A 27,674-nucleotide genomic window follows, 5' to 3' on the forward strand; every position below is an offset into this window, starting at 1 on the left:
GGCCTGGGTCCTGAGCATGTGGGCAGAGGCAAAGCTCACAGATAGTGAATTTTACTACAATTTTAAAAAATCAACTAAAATGAATAATAAACTAGCTTTGTTATAATTTCTTTTCATATGTAAGGGCATGGTTTCAATGTTCACAATTCAACTTAAATTTAAACATGGAGACCAATATTAATCAATATGCCATAGCCACCAATATCAATCTTCTGTTCAGAATCATTGGACAAACATCCATTCATGATTCTACAAACTAATACTTTGAGAAAAATAGCAAAGAAAGAAAGAAATACTAAAGTTTCAAGTTGTGATTAAGGATGCTTTGAATCATTCTAAACTTTGTGTTTCATTTCATTTTAATATTTCTCAATCAAAATTAATTTTATATTTGGTAACATTTTAAACTCTGTGTTGTCAGGTGTCAAAATTTACATTGCCTAAGATGAATGGAAATCTTTTTGTTCTTTGTGATAAGAATAGACAATGACAAATCCTTGGTATTTCAATTAACATACAATTTCAGAGCAATTGAGAAAGTTATATGCATCCCACAAGTTGTTTGAAACCTTCCCATTAAATCTTCTCAGAGGTCCAAAGAAGTATCTGCTTCACAGCTTTCAAAATCTGTTGCTGATTGCTTGGAAAAAAATAATGGAGATATAGCAGAACATTGTTTTAGGAAAAGCCACATCATTGATGCTCTTGATAAAACCAAATGTGATATTTTAAGGTAGAAAAAAAACTTCTATGTAAAAAAAATTTCAAAACTCTGATATGATAGATAATAATGTATCTAATACAGCCTGTATTATTTTCTTTTTAGTATAAAGTGGTAAATTGGCATTTTAAAATAGTTTAGCAGGTAAAAACCTTTTCCTTAGTGGTATACAATATAGTGAAGTGTCAACACTAATGACTTTGTAGATTAGATAAGATTAAGTATAATAAATTATAATAAACTTTTTAGAATGACTCATAGAAGAAATATGTAAAAGTAGGATAGTAGGAAATATTGATCTACATACATGCCAACAAACACATACAAAAGTACTTCATAATTTCTCATTTTTATAAAAAATATGGTTAAATGAGTGTTACTATTTGTTATTAAATAAATTTTGTGACTTACTGAAAAAATAGAAAAGATAGGACAATCTTGAATAGGTGTTTTTTTTAAGTCAGTATTTGAATATACTGCATTTAAAAATATACTCTTATCTTCTTTAAATCATTTTTGGTGCAGAATATATTCATATCTGGAAAAAATAAAAATCTTATAAATATTTTATCCTATGTAGAGGTACTAAATATTTTATCCTTTTATTATCTGTTAGAAATAGATTCAAGTTAAATTAACAACATTGAAAAAGATTTTGATGACTCTTTTCCTGTCATTAGGTTAAGCCCCACAAAGCTCTGAAAGGAAATATCTCCATGTTGTTCATGCTGTCTTTTATGACCCTTGTGGTGCAATAAGATGCTTGTTTCCAAGCAGCAGTGTTAAACGGAATAAGAGTAATTATTATTGACACATAATGTAATTACCAATAATGTATTGGGTTCAAATGAAGAGGAGCATTTTCATCTTCACATGAGGCAATTGATATGTTTAGCTCCCATTTGTGTTAATGGCAAGTACTCCCATGAATCTCAGTGTCAACAGAAGAGAAATGTACTCTAAAGGATGCTCATCAGAAATTCAAGCTGTTTTATTCACCAGAAAGAGGAGCAGAGCTCTCTGAGAAAGATCTATTTTTTAAATGAAAAGCAATTTCTTCTCCATAGAGCAGAACCAAAGACTCCCTGCCCTTCCAAACATTTCCTGTTTACTATTTTCCACTAAAGAGGATGACTCCTTTCAGGCTTTCTGTTATACAAAGTGAAACTTCTCTCTGAAGAAATAAATCATTTGTTCAGAATTGCTGCCAAATAATGTGCTTGTTGAAGATTCCTGGAATCATCTGAGTATAAAACTGGAGATACAGAGTGAGAAAGATCACCGAGCACAAAATTTCTCCTTGCTCTTTCTATGTTTGTTTTATGGTAGAAATAAATGACTAGTTGTATTTCCAATATTGAGATTAGGATGTAAGGTCACAGGACATCAGGATAAAAATGGTGGTTTCCAGATATTATCTTTCCTGTAATTTTCATGAAACTGAAGTTTCACTGAAGATATTTTCTACACTAAGAGCAATAAACCATCAATAATTTAGAAAAGCTATATCCAAACTGACCTGGTGAGTTATACAAGCAAATATTTAAAATAAAGCAGCTTGCTTCATTTTAATTATTTACTACTGTTTGAATAATCTTTAAATAGAAAAACAACACTAAAAAAAGTTCCTATTTTGAAATTCTTCAGGGAACCATTTTATGAATAGGTTGAATTATTTGTAATGAACATGCTGTTTGCCTATAAGTGAAACAATCATCTTAAAATATCCCCAAAGATTGGTGAATTAAATCGTGTCATATTTAAGCAATAAAACACTGAGTATAGATGTTGTAAAAGAATATTTAATACCTTGGGAGAACATTTATGTCCTTCTTAATGGAGAGTACAAAATAATGTATGAAATAGGGCCTTAAAATGTAATATCAGTACACATATTTATTTAATTATCTCTGTCTTTGGTAATATTCAAAGAGTTATAAAGAGTTGAAATTTGAAATATGCCAAGCTATTAAAAGTGCAGGGTGTGATTGCCTGTAATTCCTATTTCTTTTCATGATCTTCTGCAGTAAACAAATGTTTTCTACTGCAGTCATCATAATACTGCCTAAAATAATCTGGTATAGGTGAAAGGTTATATTTGACATATTTTTTTGAAATATTGCTTGCATATATTATATGTTCTATTGATATATTTTGTCAAATATAGAATAAAAATGAATTTTATATTTAGTAATTCTTATCCAAATAATCAAATTTTAAGTAATTAATTCTCAAATAAATTATAATATTATTACTTCCATTTTGTAAATGTTTTTAGTTAATATTAGATGACATAATCGTATTGTGTTACATACTTTGAAAGATTTCTCAATGCTTTAGGAGAATATGAATATAACCCTTCCAAACTCTTTGAAGTAAGCCATACTCCTCACCTATTCGTTAAGTAGTTCCAATAGAAGGATGGAGATTAACTGATTTCCACTAAGATTAGATGCTAAATTTAACTTCCAAGGATATCTTGTTTTTCTTCCCTTTGAGACATGTCTTAAGCTGACTAGTGAAACTACAATATCAATATAACAGCTTCTGTTGGAAAGCATGTGGAAACTTTTTCTTAAAGACTTAAGCTACGTATCTTTATTTTCCTTTACCAGTTGGAAAACATAATGCTAGACATATAATTTTAATTGTTAGAAGATTTTTTTATCTTGTGCTAGCCAATATTTTTTGTTTAAAATATGAAATGTTATGCTTTTCCAATGATTTGGTAAACATCTCTTTGAAAGACATGTAAAACAAAAGAAAATTATGCTTGTATTGTTTACTAGCCAATAGCATAACTTCTTACCTAAGGGAAAACAGGGAAGATTGAGGATTGAGACAGTAAACTCATATCTCAAAGGAATTAGTTGAGACTGAAAAGAAATGTTGGACCACAGATATTTCAAATGTGTTAGTAATGCCTTCTGAACAACAGCTTGTAAAGAGAATAAGAATTTTTCCATAAAGCTATTGTGATAATGGATCATGTGAAATTGTGATGAGAAGGAAAACTTCATACAAAACCATGTTTATTCATCATTATGTTGGAAAAGGAATAAAGTTGGGAAGGAAATATTGTAGAAAGATGATACCAGATACCTAATAAAACTTCAGGTAAATTTTTAAACATAACGTGTTATTCTGGAAAGCAAATAGAGGACTGGAAATAGGAATATGTAGTACTTTACCTATATATGTACATATTTGTGTGTGTGTGTGTATATATATATTTATTAATATTATACATATAAATACTAATGTGTGTGTGTGTGTTTCTGCAATGTCTTAGGCCTATTTTTTTCTTACTTATGAAAAAGTAGATAGAAGAACTGTATCTACTCAAAAACATAGAGTTTCATGAAATAATTGTAATGGTTTGGATCTTGAATGTCCCCTCAAATCATGTGTTAAAAACATTGTCCCTAGTGTCACAAGATTCAGAAGAGGGTATTTTAACAATGGTTAGATAATTAGGGCTTTAACCTCATCAGTGGATTAACCCATTTGATGGGGTGGTAATAAGAGAGGACAACTGGGTGGTGATTATAGACCAGTGGGCATGGCTGGAAGAAGATCTTGGGAGGCATATTTTGGGGCAGTATTTCTTTCCCAGCTCCTCTCTCTTTTCTTCCCGCCTGCCATGAGCTAAGCAGATCTACTCTGCCATATCCTTCTTCCATGTTATGGCCTTAGCGCCAACTGATCATGAACTGAATCCTCTGAAACTGAACCAATTTACAAGTCTTTCCCCCTCTAAGTTGTTCATGTGTGCCGCAGTCTCTGGCTGGGCACAAATCACGAGCCTCCACACAGCTTGTAGATTCAAACAGCAATTCTTTATTCCCGATCTCACACCGGCCGTCTACAAACACGTTCTGGGGGAATCCACGTTCTCTGCCCAAATCCACTCTCTGCCCAAATCCACTACTCTGCCCAAATCCACTCCACCTGGGCTTCTGTCTCCCGAAATATACTGTCTGACCCTAAGAACTCAAGAGGAACTCAGCAGCAGGATACGCCCTATTCTAAAGGGGGAACACCCTAATCTCCTATTATGCTAAACTGCCCTGGTCCTTGAGCAAGGTCACCTTTCAGAAGTCCTTCCACTAGACAGCATGGGAGTAAGCTGGCGAGGAGATTGTCATACCTACTTGGCTGATGGCTCCCAGCACATGTGAGGTATTTTGGTCACAATACCAGAAAGATGACTGTCCAATAAGGGAAGACTTTGCAGTGAACCAGTGAATTTCTCACAAGATAGATGTGTTGTTACATTACTAATGAAAAAAAAAATCTTTAGTCTATATTTTTTAAAAAAAATGTATTTATTTGTTCTAATTTGTTATACAAGACAGCAGAATGCATTTTGATTCATAGTACATGAATTGAGCACAATCTTCCGTTTCTCTATTTGTACACAAAGTAGAGACACACTATTCTTGTCTTCATACATGTACCTAGGATAATGATGTCCTTCTCATTCCACCATCTTTCCTACCTGTCCCTCCCCTTTGCCCTATCCAATGTTCGTCCATTCTTCCCATGCTCCTCCCACCCCCATTATGGATCAGCATTTACTTATCAGAGAAAATAATTTCAAAAACTTAGAAAATTATTGAACAATAAAAATAAGAAGATGGCATAGTTATTATATTCATAATAATGGGGGATAATATATTTTTATCAAAGAAAATGATCCTATTTCATCAAAACCACCACGAGTTCAGTTCATTTTGAATTATGTTTATTGATTGCCTTTTGTAAACCACACAGTATGCTGGGGTGTTGGAGACTTGCAGTGCACCCTCAGTTAAATAGAGGGAAAGCCACCCAGCCACACAGGTACATTGAGGATGTGAATTTATTTATTTTTTTCTACTGAAGCACTGAAGCCAGAATTAGACAGTCAGTGTAGATAGGTTAAATCCAGTGGGGTCTGATCTAAGAGGATAATTTTGAGTGTGTCTGGGAATTTGGAGACTGTCTCCTGAAGGATTTTATCAAGAACCTGCCCAGGTCCAACCTGTTGCCAAGGTAACCTGTCCCAGGAATTTCCCCTTCCTACAGGGAGCTATAAAGTTGTTAATGTGTCCTTGGCTGTTCCACCCAGCCCTTCCCCCTTCAGCCCACCTTTTCCCACTTTTGGCCACCCACCAAGCATTCTAGGGCTTAGTCACTAAGGCAGGAAGGAGAAAGATAAGGGGAAAAGTCAGGAGAACAAAGGAAGCCTAGGACACATAAAAAGGGCAGATCACCTGGCCTCTTGGGATACCTGGACACCAGCTATGCCCCCCTTCTCCCTATGTTACCCCTTTTTAAATAAGCCCTGCTTTATATGCTTGCCTCAGCGTGCTTCTCTAATGTTCAAACTTCAACATGTGGCAAAGCAGGACTCATCATCGATAACCAGTGGTATCAGCCCTTCCAAAGGGGACAGAGAAGTGGGACTGGATGCATCAGTGCACAGTGCACAGTGCAGTTCAGTGTTTCACAGGTAGGAGGGTCAGAACTAGCTGCATAACCCAAGATGTGCTGTAGGTATCTGCAGAAGGGCAGCCCAGAGAGAAGCAGCCACCTTCTGCCCTGAGAACTCCAGGCACAGCAGAGGACAGTGAGCCTCAAGAATTAAGGCAGAAAGATCTGGAGAAAGTGCATGTATTTCTGGTATTCCCAGTTAGCCACATCCTCCACAGAGTTTGAAATGCCATTCTTTGACTTTCTGAAGAAAAGACTTTCTTGTCTAAAGGTGGGAGTGACCAGCTTACAGGTTGATCTTTATATAGAGTTTCAAACTAATTTTTATAAAGTTAGGTTCTTGTATATTTATAAACAGCTAAAACTTGTCAGATTTTTGAAGAAACTTGTATAATAAAGAAGAAATGCAAAAAAATACGCAAAATCTGTGAGTATGGGGGTATTTTAAGAAACTATCAAAATGTTTTAAAATATTTGATTTGTGACTTTAGAGAAGCAAAGCTATGATACCCTGATAAGGAGAATAAAGAGGTTCAATTAAAGAACAGAAAAGGAACTACCAGAAGTTGTAAATGATCAAAAATCCAGAATAGTTTTAACAACTAAAGTCAAGATCACAACAACAATGAAAAGAAAAATTAAAATAGCAGAGGGAAGAAGAGACTTACAATTCTCAAGTCATTTTAGTCTACTATTTGGCTAATGAGAAGTGGAGAAAAGTACAAGCAGCGAAGGTATCAGGATATAAAAAATTCCTTCTTTTGCAATTCAGTAGTACATGGAAGGTAATTGATTCATCTTTGTTGGGAAATGCCTTTGTTCTATATTTACAGATGATTGGTGAAATTGAGGTTTAGATTCTAGTTCATAAATGATCTCCCCAGAATTTTGAAGCTTTCCACAATTTTCTAATGTCTTTGTTACCACAGGTGGCAGTGGGGAGGGGACAAGGTGTAGGACACAGGGGTTTATAGGAGGGAGACAGGCAATAGGAATTTTCACAATGAAGGCTATTTATAGACCTTTGTAGAAAAGAAGCAAATAATGCTGGTTTGGAGCAGGTGGGAAATATTAGAGATGGGTCCTGTGAGGGAAGAAGATGTGTTATCTTGTGAGTAACAAGTTTATGAAAAATATCATAATGGTTGCTGGATTGCTGGTGCTTTTAAGGAAAAGAAGGTAAACAAAAAGCAATAAAATAATTGATTTGAAATCCTTAAAAAAGTTGTTTCAGAAAGGTAACATAAAAAGTTCTTTTTAAAAATTGTTTACTGAAAACAGACTTTTTGGAAGGGGAATGTAGAATAAACACAGCAGATAAAATTATCACTACAGGGGCTGGGGATGTAGCTCAAGCAGCAGTGTGCCCGCCTGGCATGCAAGGGGCACTGGGTTCAATTCTCAGCACCACATAAAAATAAAATAAAAATGTTGTGTCCACCAAAAACTAAAAAATAAATATTAAAAATTTCTCTCTCTCTCTCTCTCTCTCTCTCTCTCTCTCTCTCTCTCTCTCTCTTTAAAAAAATACCACTACAGGAAAAAAATCATAGGTATTTGGAATATGATCATATAAAATCACTTTATTTGGCATGGGGCACCATTTGCATAGTTATAAAATATTAAAAATTACTAAGTTTAACAAAGAATTGTGGTATAAATATTGGAAAGATGGGATTCAGGAGAGCATATGGGATCATATTTAATGCAGAAAAATACTCAACTATAAGAAAATAATTTTAGATACTATCTGAATTTCATAAATAAAGAAATGTCAGCATGTTTATATTATGTAGAACAGCCAAAAGAACTGATTTTGCTTTTGGGTAATGGACTTTGGAATTAGACAGAATATAGAAGGAAACTATGACTTTCTAACACAGAACATTACTGCTTCAGAAACCATGTGCCTGCATTATTAAAACAAAAAAAAAACTCTCAATAAAATCAGCAAAATTTTTTTTTGTATGTACATATGTGAATAATAGTGTAAATTGTAAAATTTGAAAATTGCCAGGCACAAAGTGGAAAAAAAAATTTTTGAACCAGACTAAAGACCTGACATCTCTATCATAATGAAAGAAAAATAATTGACAGCTTTGGAAAGGGAGTGCCATCCTATTTTAGAGTCTGTCGTCTTTCCATGGAAACACTCATTCACTTTGACTTGGGCTGTATGGTACTCTCATGGTATCCCTTTCCTCTTACCCTTACTGGCTCTTTATTCTATTCTCTGAACAAACTTTTATATTAAAGAGTCTCACGTTTTTTAATTGGTGTATGATAATTATATTGAAGAGTGTGGCATATTTTCATATGCATGTAACATAGTTTGATCAATTTCATTCCCTAGGACATACCGTTTCTGGCTTCTTCCTCCTCCTGACCTACTTTCTCCATCCTCCTTCCCTGGTATTTAATGAGAGTCTTCTCCCCCTTCTTTTTCTCTCTGGTTTCCAACTATGAGAGAAAATATATGTCCTCTTTTAATGGTCCCTGGACCACACCTACAGCATTAAGCAATAATTAAGATGGGAACCGAGGACTGATAGTTCGAGTTCCCGCCTCTGTCCTATGTTGGGAACTCATCCACCCCACGATGTCTTGACATCTTCCTTAGCCATCTATAGGGCTCCTCTGAATCACCAGGCCCCAAACTGAACTCATGATATACCTCACCACCAAGTTGTCCTCAAGAGTTTTAATACCCAGCAAGTGGAGCCTCTCAGCACCCCAGTTCACATGTAAAACTGGGGTCTCAGGAAATCATGTGGCTTCCTCCCCACAATCAGTCTTTCATGCAGTACTCTTGATTTTCCATTTGAATATCTCTTCAATGGATCTATTTTCCCTGTATCTAACAGTCCTATCTTATTTCAAGTCTGGTTTAATGTAGAACCTAAATGTTTTGTGCCGCAGCCCAGCTGGCTGGGCAAAATAACAGGGCTGGGGGGGGGGGGGGTGAAGAACAACTTGTGTAGACTGATACAGCAGGAGTGGAAGCCATTTATTGTAAGACAACAGAGGTATTTATACATTCCACACAGCTTATCTTAATTAGCATAAACTAGATACAGCAGTCAACCAATAAGAAATCTCCACACTTAATGGCTCGCTGGAGTTACTTCACAAACCACTCCCCCTGGCAAAATGCTAGGCGCCATCCAGACTTGTTTAGAGATTCTAACAGTTTTCTTGATGATAAAATCAATGAATAGAACAGGGATAATGGACAAGGAGATGATTTGGGAGCTGAAGGAAAGTGGACAGGTTCTGAAGTCCCCAAGGAGTGAAAGACTCCAAATTTTCACATTTGAAAAAACTATGTGAAACAGATCTTATACATAACCTTCAAACTGTTGGCAGTGCCTTCTTCAATGTTCATCTTCAAAGTAATATTCCATACTGTAAAATTCTTTATGACTTTTTGGAAATAATTGCAATAAAACCAGAAGTCACATAATTTGATACCCAATATTTTGTGCTGATAATTATGATAGAAATATGATACCAATTTTTGGAATATTAAAATGTATTTCTATCATAATTCATGATTCTTTATGTACAAGGATATTAATTTTAAAAAGCAATGTCAATCTGGGATTTATTTTTTAGGTGGGAGGCTGTTTCTGTTCAATACAGAAATCCCTTGATCTTGGGCTAAATTATGCAGTATTTCATCTTCATGGAGACATCCACGTCTGCCCAGGAGGACATTTCCCACAGGCTGCAGTTGTCCAGTATTGGAATAGTAGTTCTCCTGTCTGAAAATAGAATGACCTGGCAGAAGAGAATCAAAGTTCTTGGGTCACTTGTCACTTGCCGACTGTCTTCTCATGCATATAATCTACTCCCCAAGAACTGAGATGTGGAATTCTTAGTAGGAGCAGAATGAAAAGACAGCTCAAGGGAGGGGGAAAAAAATCAATGGGAAAAAATCGATGTGAAAGTTGTAAAAGCTCTACCAATTAGCTCTCTAATATATGGCCTTTTGAAGTGCCAAAGAGCATTTTTAAGTGCTACTTTTTATTTTTATTCGAATAGACTCACTGCTAATGGTACAGAAGCAATCATATGAAACCAAAAAAGAGACTAAACCCCAAAAAGAGCTTTCAGAAGCTAGAAGAGTATTTATAGTCTCTACCGAGAGTCCTTTATAGTCGTACCCTGTTTTACTTGCTTCCTCTGCTCAACCTATCAATACACGTGGAAGAAGGAAATCTCAGATTGTGTGTTGCAGTCTCTTGAAATAGGACAAAAGACCAAAAGAGATACCATAATTTGTACCTTTCCATGATATTTTGTAACACATTTATCTTCTTTAAACACATTATCATTAAGGAGTTTAAATTCACACAAAGAGTACTTTGGAGATTAGAAATAATGAGAATGAATATTTTTACTGTTTTAGAAAAATCTCATTCTCTGATTTTTGCTACAAAATTTAATAAAAATGTTAAAGGAGTAGTGTACCTTATTTAGTGCACATCTTTTATTCTTCCAATTAAACCCTTTGGAAGATGACCAAGATGAAAGAAATCAAACTTGGGAAAGAAAATTTCAATCATTTTTTTAAGTTATAGTCCTTGACACAGACCAACACAGTTCTATCCTTTATTACCTTGGTGATTTCTCCAGTCCAAACAACTAACTCCCCATGACAGATCCTAACATCATCCTGATTTGCAGAGGAAATAGTCACAGGATATCATTCATCCAGGGTTACATGGGAAAGTGGTTGAGCTCTGTTTCACCACAAGCTGCTTGTTTCTGATGTCTTCAATGAAACATCTTTCAATCAGTAGGATTTTTATCATGTTCAGGGTAGAAATCATTAAAGCAACATGCTAATATCAAATGTTGGGCAGCTAGGAAGTCTGGATTCAAAAGCAGCAAACTGGAAATAATAGAAACTGTCTAGGTCAAAGCACCTGCTTTATATTATTTATCTCCATTGAACAAAAGTGACGATTAGGAACAGTTGTTTAATAGATATCTGTTGAAGTGTTGATGAAATAGGGAAGCCCTGGTAGTATGTCATGAGGAGACGATATGCCTTCTCAACTTCACACAAGTATTTCTAAGACTGAGCAAAAGTATAGGTTACCTACAGAAATACATGTATAAAATCTCCAACAGTCTTCCCATCAAAAACCACACAGGTAAGAAGAGTGACGATGGATTAATCATTGAAAAAAACAACTGTACTGGTTGGTAATTGTAGGCAGGTAGGGCATGACTAAGGAAGTAGGTCATTGGGGGTGTGCCTTTGGGAATTATATTTTGTTCCTGATTCCCTGCTCTCTCTCTGCATCCCAGCTGCTGTGAGTTGAGTGGTTTTCCTTTGCCACACCTATTCGAGTTCTGTCTTCCCTCAGTTTCAGAGCAATGGAGCCAGACAACCATGAACTGAACCTCTGAAACCCTGAGCCCAAATACACTTTTCCTCTTTTAAGTTGTTGTCAGCTAATTTTGTATCAGTGGTGAAAAATTGACTAAAACAAACATTTGGCCTCAAAATTTGATAAATGAATGAGATGAATTCCTTGTAAAACAAAACTGAACCCATACAAAGGAGAAAAAGATAATCTGTATATGTCATTAAAAGTTTTGAAGTACAATTAATATACGTAGAAGCAAGCAAGCACCAAGCTCAGGTACATAATTCTGCCACATATCAGAAGAAAAAAATTATACCAAAAATTGAATATTTCATCTAGAAAATAGAAGAGAGAACACTAACTTATTTGGTGAGACCAGCATTGTTTTAATATCAATGCTGGATAAAGACTTTATAAGAAAGAAAATCTATAGAGTAGTACCTCTCATAAACATTGATGTAAAAATCCTCAACAAGATATTAGTAAAAAAAAAAAGTCCAATAATACACAGAAGAATTATACATTATGATCAAGCAGAATTTATTTATGTTATGCAAGATCACTTCAGTATTAAAAAAATCATGTAATACTTTCCATGTGCTTTTGTACTTTATTCATGATGAAAACTTTCAAGAAACTAAATTTCAAGGCTACCTTCCTTCACTTCATAAAAACGTACACAAACATTTTTATAGCTTTTATCTTTAATGGTAAGAGATTGAATGATTTCCCCCTTACAGTCAGGAATAGTGAGAATGTCATCTTTATCCTCATATTTACATTATACTGGAAACCTTCTATTATTCCCCTGATTGGGGTAAAAAGACTAGAAAGTAATAAGAAAGCTAAAGCAATAAGAAAAGAAAAAGAAATAAATGAAGATTTGAAGGAAAAGTTATTATTTTAATTTGCAGATTAAAGTAGAAAATATGTGGTGTAGAAAATTGCCAAGTAATGTTCAAAACAAACCAGAATTGTAGTATGCCTAGTTACATATGCGTATATTAGCTCTTTCACCAGAGAGGGTTTAGATTAATAAAACCTGCCAGGAGCAATGAGCATAACTCACGTTCAATCTTGGTCCCTGTCATCTCTTAAATAATAATAATAAATATAAAAAAATAAAGGAATCATAACTTCTTGGAGAAATGTCTGATTGTAGAACATGGGGAAAATATTTACAAGATAAGCCTGGTGTATCTTGTAGTGCTAGGAAGTAAGAAATTGCTCAAAACAAAACAATAAAATCTCCAGTGATGATGTCCTATATGGGCTCTGGTAAAAACTAAAGTAAATGAAAAGAAAGTATGCACTTCACTTAATAACAATGTGTCAATAATGATTCCATAATGTTATGACAAATATACTGTTCTAATCCATGCTTTTAACAATAAGAAAAATTGAGTGTGGTGTATATGACACAATTGTATTTCACAAATCTGCAGCTATTCTAAAACATTATAAATTATTATTACTTTTAAAATTGAAGGAAAGTTATTTTAGTAGAGGCTACATCTTCAATGATCAATGTGTATGAATATTATAATTTAAAAAGCTTATATAAGAAAATATAATTATGTAGAAAGAGTGCATACCATGTGTAAGATTGTAATTATATCAAGGTTGCTTTTATCTCTCACTATTTTCCCTAAGTTTTATCCTTTGATAGAGATCATTAAAATTTAATAGCATATTTTAAAGTAAGTAAATTAGCAATTATGTGACTATTCCTTAGACTAAAAAATGAGATCCTTAAATATCCATTGACTTTTGTTATGGTTTGGATGTGAGGCATACCCCAAAAGCTCACGTGTGAGAAAATGCAAGAAGGTTTAGATGAGAAATGATTGGATTATGAGAATCTTTTTTCAGTTGTAGATGGACACAATACCTTTATTTTACTTATATATTTATTTATTTATTTACTTTTAAATAGTTATAGATGGATTGGATGCCTTTATTTTATTTATTTATTTTTACTTGGTGCTGGGGATCGAACCCAGTACCTCACACATGCGAGGTGAGTGCTCTTCCACTGAGTCAGAACCCCAGCCCAGATTATATGAGTCTTAACCCAATCAGTGAATTAAGCTCATAAAATATGAGAATTAACTGGGTGTGGCTGGAAGAGGTGGGTCATTGGAGGCCTGCCTTTCAGGTCCATATAATTATATCTGGCGAGTGGCATCTCTGTCTCTGCTTGCTGATCATCATGTAAGCCACTTCCCTCTGCCACATTTTTCCTCCATGTTGTTCAGCTTCACCTCAAGCCTAGAGGAATGAAGCCAGCTCTCTATGGACTGAGACCTCTGATACTGTTCATCCCTAAATAAATTCTTCCTCCTCTAAAATTGTTCTTTTCAGTTCTTTTAGTCACAGAAGCAAAAAAGCTGACTAAAGCAATTTTCAAGATGGATATTTCTAGCCTTCCGTACATTGACCAAAAAAAAAAAAAATCACCTTAATAAAGATCCACTCACTCTCATTTTGACTTGATATTTTATTGTTAAGTTCTTTTACAAGGCTATTCTATAGTCAAGGCTTTATTTTAAGGCCATACAGGAAGATGAGAAGAAATATGACTCACACACCAGTTAGATAAATAATAGCGTAGTAAATACTAGTCTAATCCTTACTTCTATATTTTGCATATCTTTATACCTCTGATAAATCAAGATTTTCCATATTAATTGCACGCTTATTGGCTCCTTATGTTTTGTGTTTTACAATTTATGAATCATTAGGCAGTTAGTTAATTGTCATATCACAGTGATCTATGCATTAAAACTATTATTACATGCAAAAGTTTCCTTCCACTGTCTTATTATGACTAAAATTATATCCAAAATAAATATGAATTCTTTTTCTAACATTTAACATAAGATATAACCTATAAGCAATATTTTTGTTATGCAATATAGTATAGATAACCATAGGCACTGTGGTATACAGTATATGTCTACAACTTATACAATAAGTTGTAATTTGATTAACAGTAATTTTGTACCCTTTGACTAATAGGTCCTCATGAACCTCTCCCACCCACTCTGTGAATTCCCCATTGCACTCCAACTCTGAGTTTGACTGTTCTAGATTTATCATAAAAAATGGTGTCATGTATTTGTTCTTCTGTGACTGACATGCAACTTGGGTTCTTCTGTGCCTGACAAGCTAAATAAAACCAGCACAATGTCCTCTATTCATTCCTATTGTTGGAAAGGGACAATGTTTTTCTTTCTTAAGGCTGAATGATATTTGTCATATGAATATACCAATTTAAACAATTCTATTCGTTCATGAGGGATGTTTAGATTGCTTCTGAATGCCCTGGCTACTGTGAACAATGTTGTAATGGACATGAACGTGCAGGGGTTATTTCAAGATACTTATTTGATTTCCTTTGGATGAATACCCAGAAAAGAGATCACTGGGTCATATGATTATTCGTCTGTCTTTAATTTTTTTTTAATGAACCTCTATTTCCCAGAGTGGCTGAGCCAATTTACCTTTCCATCCACAGTATACAAGGTTTCCCTTTTTCCACATCCCCACCCAGTTTTACTTCTTTCTTTTTCTTTAAATAGCTGGCCTAACAGATTTGAGATGATATTTTATGATGGTTTTGATATAAGTTTTTCTGATGATTTGACTGTTAAAAACCTTTTCTTCTATCTGTTGTTGTTTCTATATTTTTGTTGGGAAAAAAGTCTATTCTGTTATTTTGCTCATTTTTAGGCAGATTGTTATTATTTTTGTTCATGAGTTGTAGGGGTTCCTTACATATCTTAGATATGACTCTTTATTGGATATGTGACTTGCAAATATCTTTTTTTTTATTTAGTAGGTTGATAGTTTATTTTATTGTTTTCTTTGATTTTTTTTTAGTGTGACATCCCCCTTGACTGTTTTCATTTTATTTTTGTGCTTTTGGTGTTTTACTTAAGAAATAATTGTCAAGGTCAATGACAGATTTCCCACTGTTTTTTTTCCTAGAAGCTTTATATTTTCAGGACTTAGGTTCTTCTTTCCTACCTATTTTGAGTTAATTTTTATGTATGAGTATTCATTCTGTTTTTATGTGCATAGATATCCAGTTTTCTCAGCATCATTGAAGATAATTTTTCACCTTTTTTTATTCGATTGTCAAGGTAAGTTGGCTATATAAGTAGAGTCCTAAATTATGACCAAAATGTCAACTTAACAGAAGTATATGACAATCATTATATATGCACGTATTGTCAGAACAGCTAAATATAGAAAGCATCCATTAATAGATCTGAAGATGGAAAGGGACAGCAGTACTCGAGCTGCAGGCGACTTCAGAACCACATGATCATGGATGGATCATCTGGACAAAATCAATAAGGAAACAGCAGAGTTGAAGAAAGCTATAAAACCAGTGGACCTAACAGACATAAAGAACATTATTCCAGAACACTCATCTCCTCTAGCTTATGCAGAATGGTTTCCAGGATAGATTGCATGCCATGTCCCCAAACAATTCTTAATGAATTTAAGATGATTGAAAGCATTTTAAGTCTCTTCCTTGACCATAATGAAATAAAACTGGAATTGATTACAACGAGAAATGAAAAAAAATAGATGAATTCATGAAAATTAAATAGCACATTCTTATACATTGGGCCCAAGAAGAAATCAGAAGGGAAATTAGAATGAAGATGGAAACAGACAAAGATGAAAATACGATTGGGCAAAGGCAATACTAAGAAGGGAATAGATAACAATCAATGCCTACGTTAGAAAAATTAGATCTCAAATCAACAACCTAACATCACACCTCAAGGAACTAGAACAGAATAGTAACCTAAGTACAAAGTTAGCAGAAGAGAAGATAAGAACAGAGCAAAACCAAGGAAACAGAATAGACAAACAATAGAAAAACTTGACAAAACTGAGTTGTTTCTTTGAAAAGATAAATAAAAATAGCAAATCCTTGCCTAGATTAGGAAAAAAAATATTTAAGTTAATAAAATTAGAGCTGGGCACAGTGGCACCTGCAGTACCTATAATCCCAGTGGTCTGGGAGTCTGGGGCAGGAGGATCTCAAGTTCAAATCCAGTCTCAGCAAAATTGAGGCACTAAGCACTCAATGAGACTCTGTCTCTAAATAAAATACAAAATAGGTCTGGGGATGTGGCTCAGTGGTCATGTGTCCCTTAGTTCAATCCCTGTTAGTCCCCCCCCCATAAATAAAAATAAATAAAATAAGAAATGAAAGAGAAGAAATCACAACTGATATCAGGGAAGCATATGATATAAGGAATCATGATAAAAAAATTATCCCTGCAATTAACACAATTTAGAAGAAATGCGTATAATCCTAGAAATGTACCATCAGACAGACTGAATCAGGAAGATATAGAAAGCCTAAATATACAGCTTTCTAATTTAGGGTAACTGAATCTTTCCCCCAAGGATTCTAGAACAGATGTTCCTTAAGCAATGATAGTGTCACCATACCCATTAAGAATTAAAACCATCACAAGTTAAAAATGCATGTAGTATCCTTTGATGACCCTCATGGTCATTAGCTGACTGCTAGTGCAGCTCACTGTCACTAGCCAATGTTGCAAAATGGTATTGCATCACATACCAGCAGCCCAAGAAAAGATCACAATGAAAAATTTGAAGTATGGTTCCAAGTGAATATACATCACTTTAACACTTTCTCAGAACAAAAAAGAGTGAGTTGAACTATGGTAATTCGGGCACTATTTGCATATGAGCCTCTACCTACTGAATCTCCTCTTCTGTTCTCTCTCCTTTCTGTCACATTTATTTTTCATATTTGTATTTACATTTACCCATAAACATGTATTTGTCAATGAATGTTTTATTTTTGCCATTGTTTGTCTGGTAAATAGCTATTTCTTAGAGTGCTTTTAGTTTTTGTATCTACATTTTCAATACAGAATTTCTTGAGAACCATTTTTGAGCTTCTATATAGAAAGTTACATTATTCCAAAAAATACTCAGCAATTTCATACTTTTTAATATTTAAATATTTAATTACTAGTTAGACTTTGAGAAGAATATTGACTAACAACCATGAGTGCTTGTAGCTTTGTCTTATTCTTTTCATAAAAGAAGATGGTTGCTATCTATTTTACAGAGATAATTTTTAATGTGTTAAGAAAGAAGATACATTATTCTAGTTTACTAACATCTTGATATTAGAGATTATTAATTATTTCAAACCACTTTTCAGCTTCAATTGAGTTAAATCATTTGATTTTGGCTTTATTGTTAAAATTAATGACAATGATAGTTTCCTAATGTTAAACATCCTGCAAACCTAACAAAATCTGCTGTACATTGTGTAAGCTGTGGATTGGTTGTGCTAGTAATTTACTAATAATAACTATATCTATGGTAATATTTTTCTTTGTTCTATAACAAAATAAATAGCAACAAAATGATTTTTCTTTGAGGATAGACCTTTTATCTAGAGCTATTGCCCTGGGTTAGAGTTCTTTGAGAGTAGCTATTTGATAATTGGTCCTAGTTATAGATCAATTACATTTTCTTACTCTTTGAAAAATAGTGGTGATTAATATCATAGAAATTTTCAGTTTTTCTCCATATTGATGTTTGTGGTACTGTTTTACATATATGTTCTATTCATTTAAAAAAACATTCCTGCAAATCATTGAATATATTACATTTTATTCAAATTTGTTATGTGTGATAATTCCTCTTCCCATTTTTTGATGCTTTGGGATTCAACTATTATAATGACAATTTGAGAGCTACTGCTCTTTCTTTCTTTTACAAATGTATGTCTTTAGTTTGCTTTTTTTAGTTTCTGTTGATCATGTTTTCAAAATTTCTTAAAGTTGTTGATGGATCTTTATTTTATTTATTTGTTTATATGTGGTGCTGAGAATCGAACCCAGTGCCTCACACATGCCAGGCAAGTGCTCTGCCACTGAGCCACAACCCCAGCCCTCTGTTGATCATTATTTGTATCTTCATTATCCATTCATTTCTAAATTTTTTCTTAATTCTTGTGTTACATACATTATTTTCATTTGTCTTCAGAAACAGAAGCTTTCAAAGATTCTATGTTTAATTTGAGGACAGCTTAGGTAAAAAGATAAAGTTTTGTTGTTGTTGTTTTGTTTTTGTTTTGGGTCATACCTGGAATTGAACCCATGTGTGATTAGCCACAGAGCCACATCCCCAGATTTTTAAAAAATATTTTTTTTATATAGAGACAGGGTCTCAGTGAGTTGCTTGGGGCATCACTAAACTGCTTTGAACTCACAATCCTCCTGCCTCTGCCTCTGGAGCCACTGGGATTAAAGATGGGAACCATCCTAAAGAGTGAAGCCTGAGTTTTGATACATTTTATCAAAATATATTTCATAATTTCTTAGTGTGGTATATATTTTTTACGTAAGAATATTTAAAATACTATATTAAATTCCTCAAGTGTTTGGGTTTTAGAATCTATCTTTTGTTTTTAATTTCTACTGTTGTAGAACTAAGGCCAGATAATTCGGCCTTTAATATCTGTGTGTGTATGTGTGCATGTGTGTGTGTGTGTGTGTGTGTGTGTGTGCGCACGTGCATTTTTTCTTTTATGTATTTATGCCTTTATAATCAGAGTATTCTGCTTCATCTCCATGCTCCCTTCCTCCCTCTTTTCCTGGCTGTTTTAAGACTGAATGGGTACTTAGAACTTTCTCCATGGGGAGTATCTCTCAAAACCTCTGTTCAACTCCTTTGGCTGTCAGCTTTTTACCCCTTGGCTCTTTGAGGTCTTGTCATAACCATGTCACTTTGGTTTAGATGTGAGGAGTCCCCAGAACTGCTGTCTGAAACAGTCCAGAATGTTCAGAGAGGTAAATGCCTGGGTTATGAGAGCTGCAGCCTGATCAGGGGTGGAATCCACTTGAATGGATTAACTGGGTGGTCACTATGGGCAGGTGAGGTGTAACTGGAGCGGGTGGGTCAATGGGAGTGTGCCTTAGGGTTTTGTTTTGTCACTTTCCCTGCTTCTCAGTTACCAGGTCCTGACTGCTTTTCTCAGCCAAGCCCTTCCACCATGATGTTCTGCCTCACCTTTGGCTCAGAGCTATGGAGTGGGCTGACCACAGATTGAATCTCTGAAACCATGAGCCGAAACAGATGCATCCTCCTCTCAGCAGTTCAGCAGGTATTTTTTTGGTTTTGTTTTTGTTTTTTTGGTACCAGGGACTGAACTCGGGGACACTGCCACCGAGACACACCCAGGACTTATTTTTGAATTTTATTTACAAGTAGTGTCTCACTGAGTTGCTTAGCACCTCACTTTTGGTGAGGCTGGCTTTGAACTCATGATCCTCAGGTCTCAGCCTCTGGAGCCCCTGGGATTACGGGTGTGTGTCACTACGTTCTGTTCTGCTCTTTTTAAGTCTTTTGGTCACTGCAACATAAAATCTAAAACTCATGTGTGGCTTAGAAATTGGTCAAGGATCTGAAGTGAATTTATATGCAGATTTTGGGGGCTTCCCCTCATAGCAGTCCTATAGTTCATCCTGTACATCCCAATGACCTCAATGCTCTGATGGAGACTGTCTGCCTTGTGCTGTTTAAGTTTCAAGGAAAAGTCATATAAATGTGATATTCACCCAATGTGGGTTTATTATATGAAGTGTAATGGCCTTTGTTTTGTGCTTGATTTTGTTCATTCTCTAATGTTTTTAATATTTGGTCACAGGTTGTCATCACTGGTATAAATTTAATTCGATCAACATTTCTCTGCTATTAATAGAATGAACAGCCTTTTCCAATACTAGATGTCCTAGTTTCTTCGGGGTTTGCTTTGTTTCTGAGGACATTGGTATCATTTATCACTGGATTTATCTCTTGTTCTCTGGGTTCTTTTAGAATGTTTTTCTATACTTTCATCATTATCAATTTGACTATAATGATTTTGTTCTTATCCAATTTGAAGTTCATTGAGCTTTGTGCATCTGTGAGTTTGAGTTTTTAATCAAACTTGGAAAACTTTCGGCCACTATTTTAAAAAACTATTTCCATAGCACTTTCTCCCTTACTTTCTCCTTCTGGGTCATCAAAGACATGACATTTGGATGTACATCGCACCAGCTACTGACACTTTGTAAATTCTTTTTGTATGTTTTATTTACTTTTAATGGGTACAATATTGTTATCCATAAAAGTAGAATTCAGTGTGACATATTCATACATGCACATGACATTGTCTCAATTTCATGCTGCTTTTCCATCCTTCCTTTCCCTGCTTCGTTCCCCTTGTTCCATGTTAGAGACTGAGTTTGGGTGAAGAACAGTGTGTGTGTCTATCTGTGTGTAGACTATGACCATCAAATTTCTACATTACCCTGAACGTCTCATGTATGTCTTCATTTTCTCTACATGGTAAGGGGTTGAATGTGTGTGTGTGTGTGTGTGTGTGTGTGTGTGTAAGGGTGCACGTGTGCAAATACATCTGCATACATGTGTATGTGCACATATATATGTACATATGTTTTTGAAATTTATGTGTGTATTTTAAGTCAAACACTTTAATAATTTCATTAGGTACTTTACATCATTAACACTTTTTGACTTTCATACTACATTAGATGGTGTGTACTTTTCTGTAAAAGACACATAGAACATCCAGAAAATATATTACTACCAGTTCAAGGAGTTTCTAGCCCCACTGGAAAACAAAACAAACAAACAAACAAAAACAACAACAACAACAACAAAAACTGTGGTTTCCTTTATTCCACTGAAATAGACAGTGGAATATAGCCATGTTAAAAACCTCTGCTCTATATCTTAAATTTTTATATGATATCTTCCTAAGTATATGTATCCAGAAAAAAAGTAAGCATTAAAATATTCCACTTTGATTAAGATGCATCAATAACTTGATAATTCTAAATACTGGGGCATCTATACATCAGTATTATATTGGATATTTTATAAAATTGTGATTCTCTAAGACTAGACCCATTAATCATCTTTGTTCTATCTTTATTGATTTATTCATATTAATTTCATACTTTTCATTTCCTGTACTTTTTATGAATTGGAACAGTGTTTTAGTTGATTCTTTGGCCTATTTAAGTATGCTTAAAAAATGTGCAAATAACTTTCCCTGCTCATTTGTAACATGTGCATATTTGTTTTCTTTATGCTTCTCTTATTGTATCGAGATATATTTACATAATGTTGTTAATGATAAACTAAGTATTTCTAAAACTTCTGTTTTTGACAGGTTGCTTTATGTTATACTCTAAATTAAATGGGGACAGTCACTTGGAAATGAGTGCTCCTTATCATGTTAAAATTATTTTCACACGTTTAGTTTTAAAAACCAGGAATAGTTAATTAGCTTTCATCAATGTTTTTCTTTGTTTACTCTCCTTTTTGGAAATCATCAACTCTAATCAAGTGTGTTGTTATGGTTTGAATACTTAATGTTCAGATAAAGCAGCTATTTTCATTTTCTGTCCTTCCCTCCTTTTCACAAATATACAACAACCACTGCTACCAGCTAGAAACAAAGCAACCACTGCACTTAATTAAGAGCAATCTGCTTCCCTCAATTCCATATTAATTGAGGTATATAAATACATTTCTCAGTAATAACACTACAGCTGACAAAGTTAACATTGCATATGATGAAGGAGTAATATATTAGAATGCCTGGCTTTCGGTTTGATAACTCACAGCACTCTTGGAGTCTCTGGATATTTCCCAAATTTGCTGAATAAGTTTACCTGGGTGTCATAATAGCCTTTGTTTATCTGCTCCTAATAAACTCTTCTGTATGAAAGGCACATCTAGTTGGGGTATGCACAAAGCAGATAATGAAATCTCCAGGTGTTTGTGTTTGAAGGCTATTCTTTACATTGTTGCTTGTTTTGAAATTGGCTTCATTGTGTTTTAAATAGTTATGGTAAATTATCATTTAGAAGACTTCATTTTAAGAATAACTCCTTTCTTCCTCCATATGCTTTATATAAGCATATAAGTTGTCCTTATATATTTTGAACAGTGTAGACTGTGACGAGTGTCACTTTTTTTTTCCTTCATGTTTTAAGTTGATACAATTGTATACAGTTATTGTGCACAACATGATGTTTTGAAGTAGATATACCTTGTGGAATGGTTAGGTCTAGTTTAACTAACATCTGTATTACACAACCTAATAGTCATCTATTTGTAGTCAGAATAATTTACACTCACTCTCTTAGCATTTTTCAGAAACACAGTATATCATGATTAGCTAAAGTTACCCCCCTGTAAACAGATCCCTTTAACATATTCCTCCTAACTGTAATTTTGTATTCTTTTAATATTATATTTTACATTTTTTCAAATAAAGGGATAACACTAAAATGGTATTTTTATAAAAGATGATTGATGAATTAGATATTTTAGGCTGGTAAAGATTTACAGAGCATGTTTCTTAAAAAATCTCATCCCTTAGCATAATTCTTTTCATTTGGAAGAAACTCAGTTTATAATTATCATTTTATTTCTCTATATTTCATGTAAAACTAATGTATTCTGGAGGTAGAAACTATTTAAATGCCCTTGTGGCTTTTCTGTTTGGTGTGCTTCGAGTTTCTTATGCCCTTAATACACGTCACCAGTAAATGTACATACACATTGCTTTTAGACTGAAATGTTTATGGATATCCTGTTAATTGTTGCTGAATTCACTATAATTACTTGAAAACATGTGCTATATAATATACACTGCATTTTTCTTTTAATGGTTGTTGTATTTGAGTCAGAGAACAAAATACCCTTAGAAGATTTCCTCCTCAATGTCCATTTGTTTTGCAAGGAAGAGCCAAGTTCTTAGAGCCCATCAGGATAAGGGGAGACCCCATTGAAGCCTCTAAGTACAGAGGGCATTAAATATCTCCCCCTGAGGTTTATAAACTATGGGAAAGAGTCAATCATAATTCAAAATTTAAGGTTTTACATCATTTTTTTTCCACTTAGATTGTTGGTAATGCAATCTGATCCTGTCCTGAAATGGCTTGTCCTGCTGTTCTACAAAGTGTTCCTGAGCAGTGATAGTACAGGTAAAAGTCATTCCTACAGAGACGTTACAACATGTGAAGGCACTTTATCCACAGAGTGTGTGCAACCAGGACTAAACATTGAACTTTTAACCTGTGAGGAAACATTGTCCCATTGTCCATCTTACCCATATGCTCTAAAGTCTTTTTTTAGGTTTGCTGGGTTAGTCTCTTGCACTGTACTCACTCAAATAAAAGAAGGAAAATAAGAGGGGTAGAGCAGAAATTTGAATCAATGCATGTTTGATGCTAAACCTGAGACTCTCCTACTGCTTTATGCTGCATAGAGAAACTTCAAACTTTATTAGGATAACTTTTTGCATAGGAATTTTACTAGAATTTATTTGTTAGCTGATATTGGTATAAATATTTCCATCCTTCCTCTCTTTCTGCCTCTGACTAGGATCTGAGGAATGCAGGCATGAACATAAATTATCCACAGAGAGCAGAAGTGTGTAGCTAACTCAAGCCCTGAGTACCTGCCAGCTAACTCTCTGGAGGTCGCCCTCCACCTGGCCACACTCCAGATTGCCCCTGGGTATTGTCTGTTTTTCCATCCTGCAGCCAAGTGTGTTTGGAATGAAGCAGTTTAGACCATTAACTCCCTTAGTATGTATTGCAATTATTAAAATTAAAGTCTTAATCAATATTATTTTTCTTATTATTATCCAACTGCAATTTGTTGAGTGCCTCTGGGTGCCAAGCACTTTATAATGCTCATAAAAACGCAATCAGAAGTGGGCTTTATAATCCCCAATTTACAGATGAGGGAATGAAGCACAGAGAGATCAGATCATTTTGCCATCATATATTGTTAGTGTTCTGACACAAATTCAGATAAAGATATGCCTGTTGTCATAGCGAACATTCTTCCCATGTTCACCCACTGCCAATAAAACCAGAGTAATAAAATTCAGGCACCAGGAGATAAACCCAATTATTTAGGCAGCCGTGTAGTAACATAAACATCTTTTATTTGCACTTCACAGTGTCTCACAAGTATAATGTCATTTAATTCATTAGTTCTACAAAAGCTAAGGCCAAGGCTATAAGGAGGGCAAGAACAGGAAGTTGGAGTGAAAAGAAAGTGCTTACTCTGGGTGGAATCACTAAGGGAAAGAAAGATCACATTGCCAGCCGGAGCGAGGCTGTCTGTCATCCAGTTTTATAATATGGTGTAAACACGGGGTCTGTGACACTGAACAAGTAGGGAATAGCTTATTACCTCCAAAAATAGCACAAATGCCAAGCAACTTAACTGGCTTAGCCTCAGGAAATTTCTCCATTCTCTAAGAAGGTAAGGTTACATTAAATTATTTAGAAACTTAAGGCTTGAGAGTATCAAAAAGCTAAGGTGCTGTGCATTATTTTGATGATGTTTGAATAAAGTCTGCTTCAAATTAGACTTGCTGCTTTCTTGAGTTCAATGTTTTTAAACAGTCTTAATATTAAATAAAGTGCCAAATTATAAAAAATAAACACAATATTCTGTTAAGTGAGAAAATGAAGTCTACATGCTTTAGTGGAGACACTGCTTGTCATCTGCCTTTGAATTGAAAATGGAGAAGCTCTCTCCCAGGCAAAGTTTGTCAACCGAGTGTCATTCTGCAAGGAAGACTTGAAATGAAATTATAAATCCCCAAACAGAGATTTCATTATAATGGAAAACCTGACAGAATCTTAACCAAGAAGCAGAAGGCTGGAAAGGCTATGGTGAACACTAACTCTACAAGATTCTTGCACAATTAGTGCAACACAGAGAAGAAAGCATTAATGAAGCATTAATTCTTGCTACAATGATATTTTGCTTTCCTGAAATTAATTTTGATAAATTCTTTGAGGGCCACTTATACTACAAAACAACTGTAAAGAAGGTTTTGACTTAAAGAAAGACTTCCTATGTAAAATAAAAGATGCTTTTTCCTTTCTTTTAAGAGGGGAATTCTAAAATTCAGATTTCACCAATTCTATGATCCTTTATTCTAAAGATGAAAAGATTTTTATGCAATATCCACTTCCTTACTTTCTTGTATCTAAGCTAACTGCAACTTACTCGGCAAGGCCATGCTCTTTAAACTTTTGCAGAGGAATCCTATGTTACAATAAAATTGCACAGAAATCAGATATTTAACCCATTTAGTCCCAAGTTTCAATTCTGTAACTATCTCAATGAAATCAACATAGGTTCATTAAAATAGGCTGTAAGTCATAATCTAGAGTTTATATATATTTTATTAATTAATATTATCATATGATATTATTATATAATTATGTTGTATGTTACATAATTATGCTGTATATTATATACTACTGTTATTATGGAAGGATGAGACAGGCTAAGATGCAGACTGGAAGTTGTGAAGAAAAATTACAGCCTACCTGATGGCTTACCTGTGTTCCTCCTTCATGGTGCATTGGAGACTCCACAAAAAACCAGCAACTTCTCACATAGTGTGAAGTCTTTGAAATAAATCACTCAACCATACTGTTGCCTGAATCTGATTTGTTTAAGTTCCATTCCATCTATCAGTTGTTACACACTTCATCATGTTTCAAATTCCTGATTCATGTTTATTTTGAGTAGTCATAAACAATAAATGTTTTTATATATATTGGGTTAAAATCAAATTCCAAAAATTTTCAAGTTATTATGAACTCATTTGTAGTAAGCTGATAAATTTCAACACTGTATCAAGCAGTATTTACAGAGAGATGACCAATAGGGTGTGTGTGTGTGTGTGTGTGTGTGTGTGTGTGTGTGTGTGCATATACTTATATTATATATATTTATTAAGAATCAATAAATCGGCTCATACGATTGTGGGAACTAGAAAATCTGAACTCTGTATGGCAGACTGAAGACTGGAAGAAACCATGTTTTAGTGTCAAAGTTGAGCTTCTCTTTGAGAAACTTTAGGTTTGCTCCTAAGCATTCAAATTGTAGGAGATCCCATGAAATTATCCAGAGTAATTTCCTTTAGTTATAGTCAACTGATTTTACATTTTAGACGCATCTATGAAATCACTTCATAGAAATACTTAAGTTACTGTTTGATTAATATCTTACCAATATAAAAGTAAGCATTACAAATTAAATCAAAATGATTTCACTTGATAAGTACATTTGCTAGTGGAAGCCACTAAATAAAATGTTGACATAAAACAAATGTTAAATTAAAATATCTTAAAATTTTAATTCAACAAATATTTAAATTACAAATTATTCCCAATTTGAATTTTCAAAATATGAAATAAATTGGTTACTCTATGCAATAGTTTTGATATTTGTTTCATAAATAATCCAGATGAAGAAATTTTTTTTAAAGTATTCTCTTGAGAGAATTGTGAAGGTGAATCCAAAGGCCTCTCTGTGTGAGGGTGAAAGGACAGGTGGCTTGGCATGATCTTATTTATTTCTTTTAACAATGAAAATATTTAGTCTGCTTGCCGTGATTTGGTTTTATTATTAAAACTCAATCTTCCTGACTTGATTTTATATCTATTTCTGATTTCCTATCAGAGTATTAGGTGGCATTTCCATTTTCTGCTTGTAGTTCTTCTGCTTAAGTATTCACAAAGAATAACTGGTGAATTGTCTAACACTAGGAAACTTCAGAAACTACCATTAGGCACATTCAAATAATGCAATACTTGTTCTCTTTTTTTAAAATAAAGGTTAGGAACACAGTTTGGCTGGCATCAATATGCAAGTTAGCTTTGGATACTGAAGCCTGGATTCCTACCTGGGCTAGAGAATACAGCTCAAACCCAAGCACACCTGCCATTGCCCTGTGAATAACTCACGCACTGTAAGAATTCCTCCTGCACATCTTTGACAGGATCTCATCCAGCCTTCCAGCCTCTCAGGACCTCTGCTCCTGGATTTCCCTCTCCTTAGAAAACTCATCACCTTCCATCTGTGCATGTCTAGGTCTGACCCATCTGAGTCCTCACTCAAATACCTTACTCAGAGACCTCCCCTGAGAAGCCGAAGAACTAAAGAAAGCAGAAATA

Source organism: Callospermophilus lateralis, assembly GCF_048772815.1.
Source record: "Callospermophilus lateralis isolate mCalLat2 chromosome 17 unlocalized genomic scaffold, mCalLat2.hap1 SUPER_17_unloc_1, whole genome shotgun sequence".
Classification (NCBI taxonomy): Eukaryota; Metazoa; Chordata; class Mammalia; order Rodentia; family Sciuridae; genus Callospermophilus; species Callospermophilus lateralis.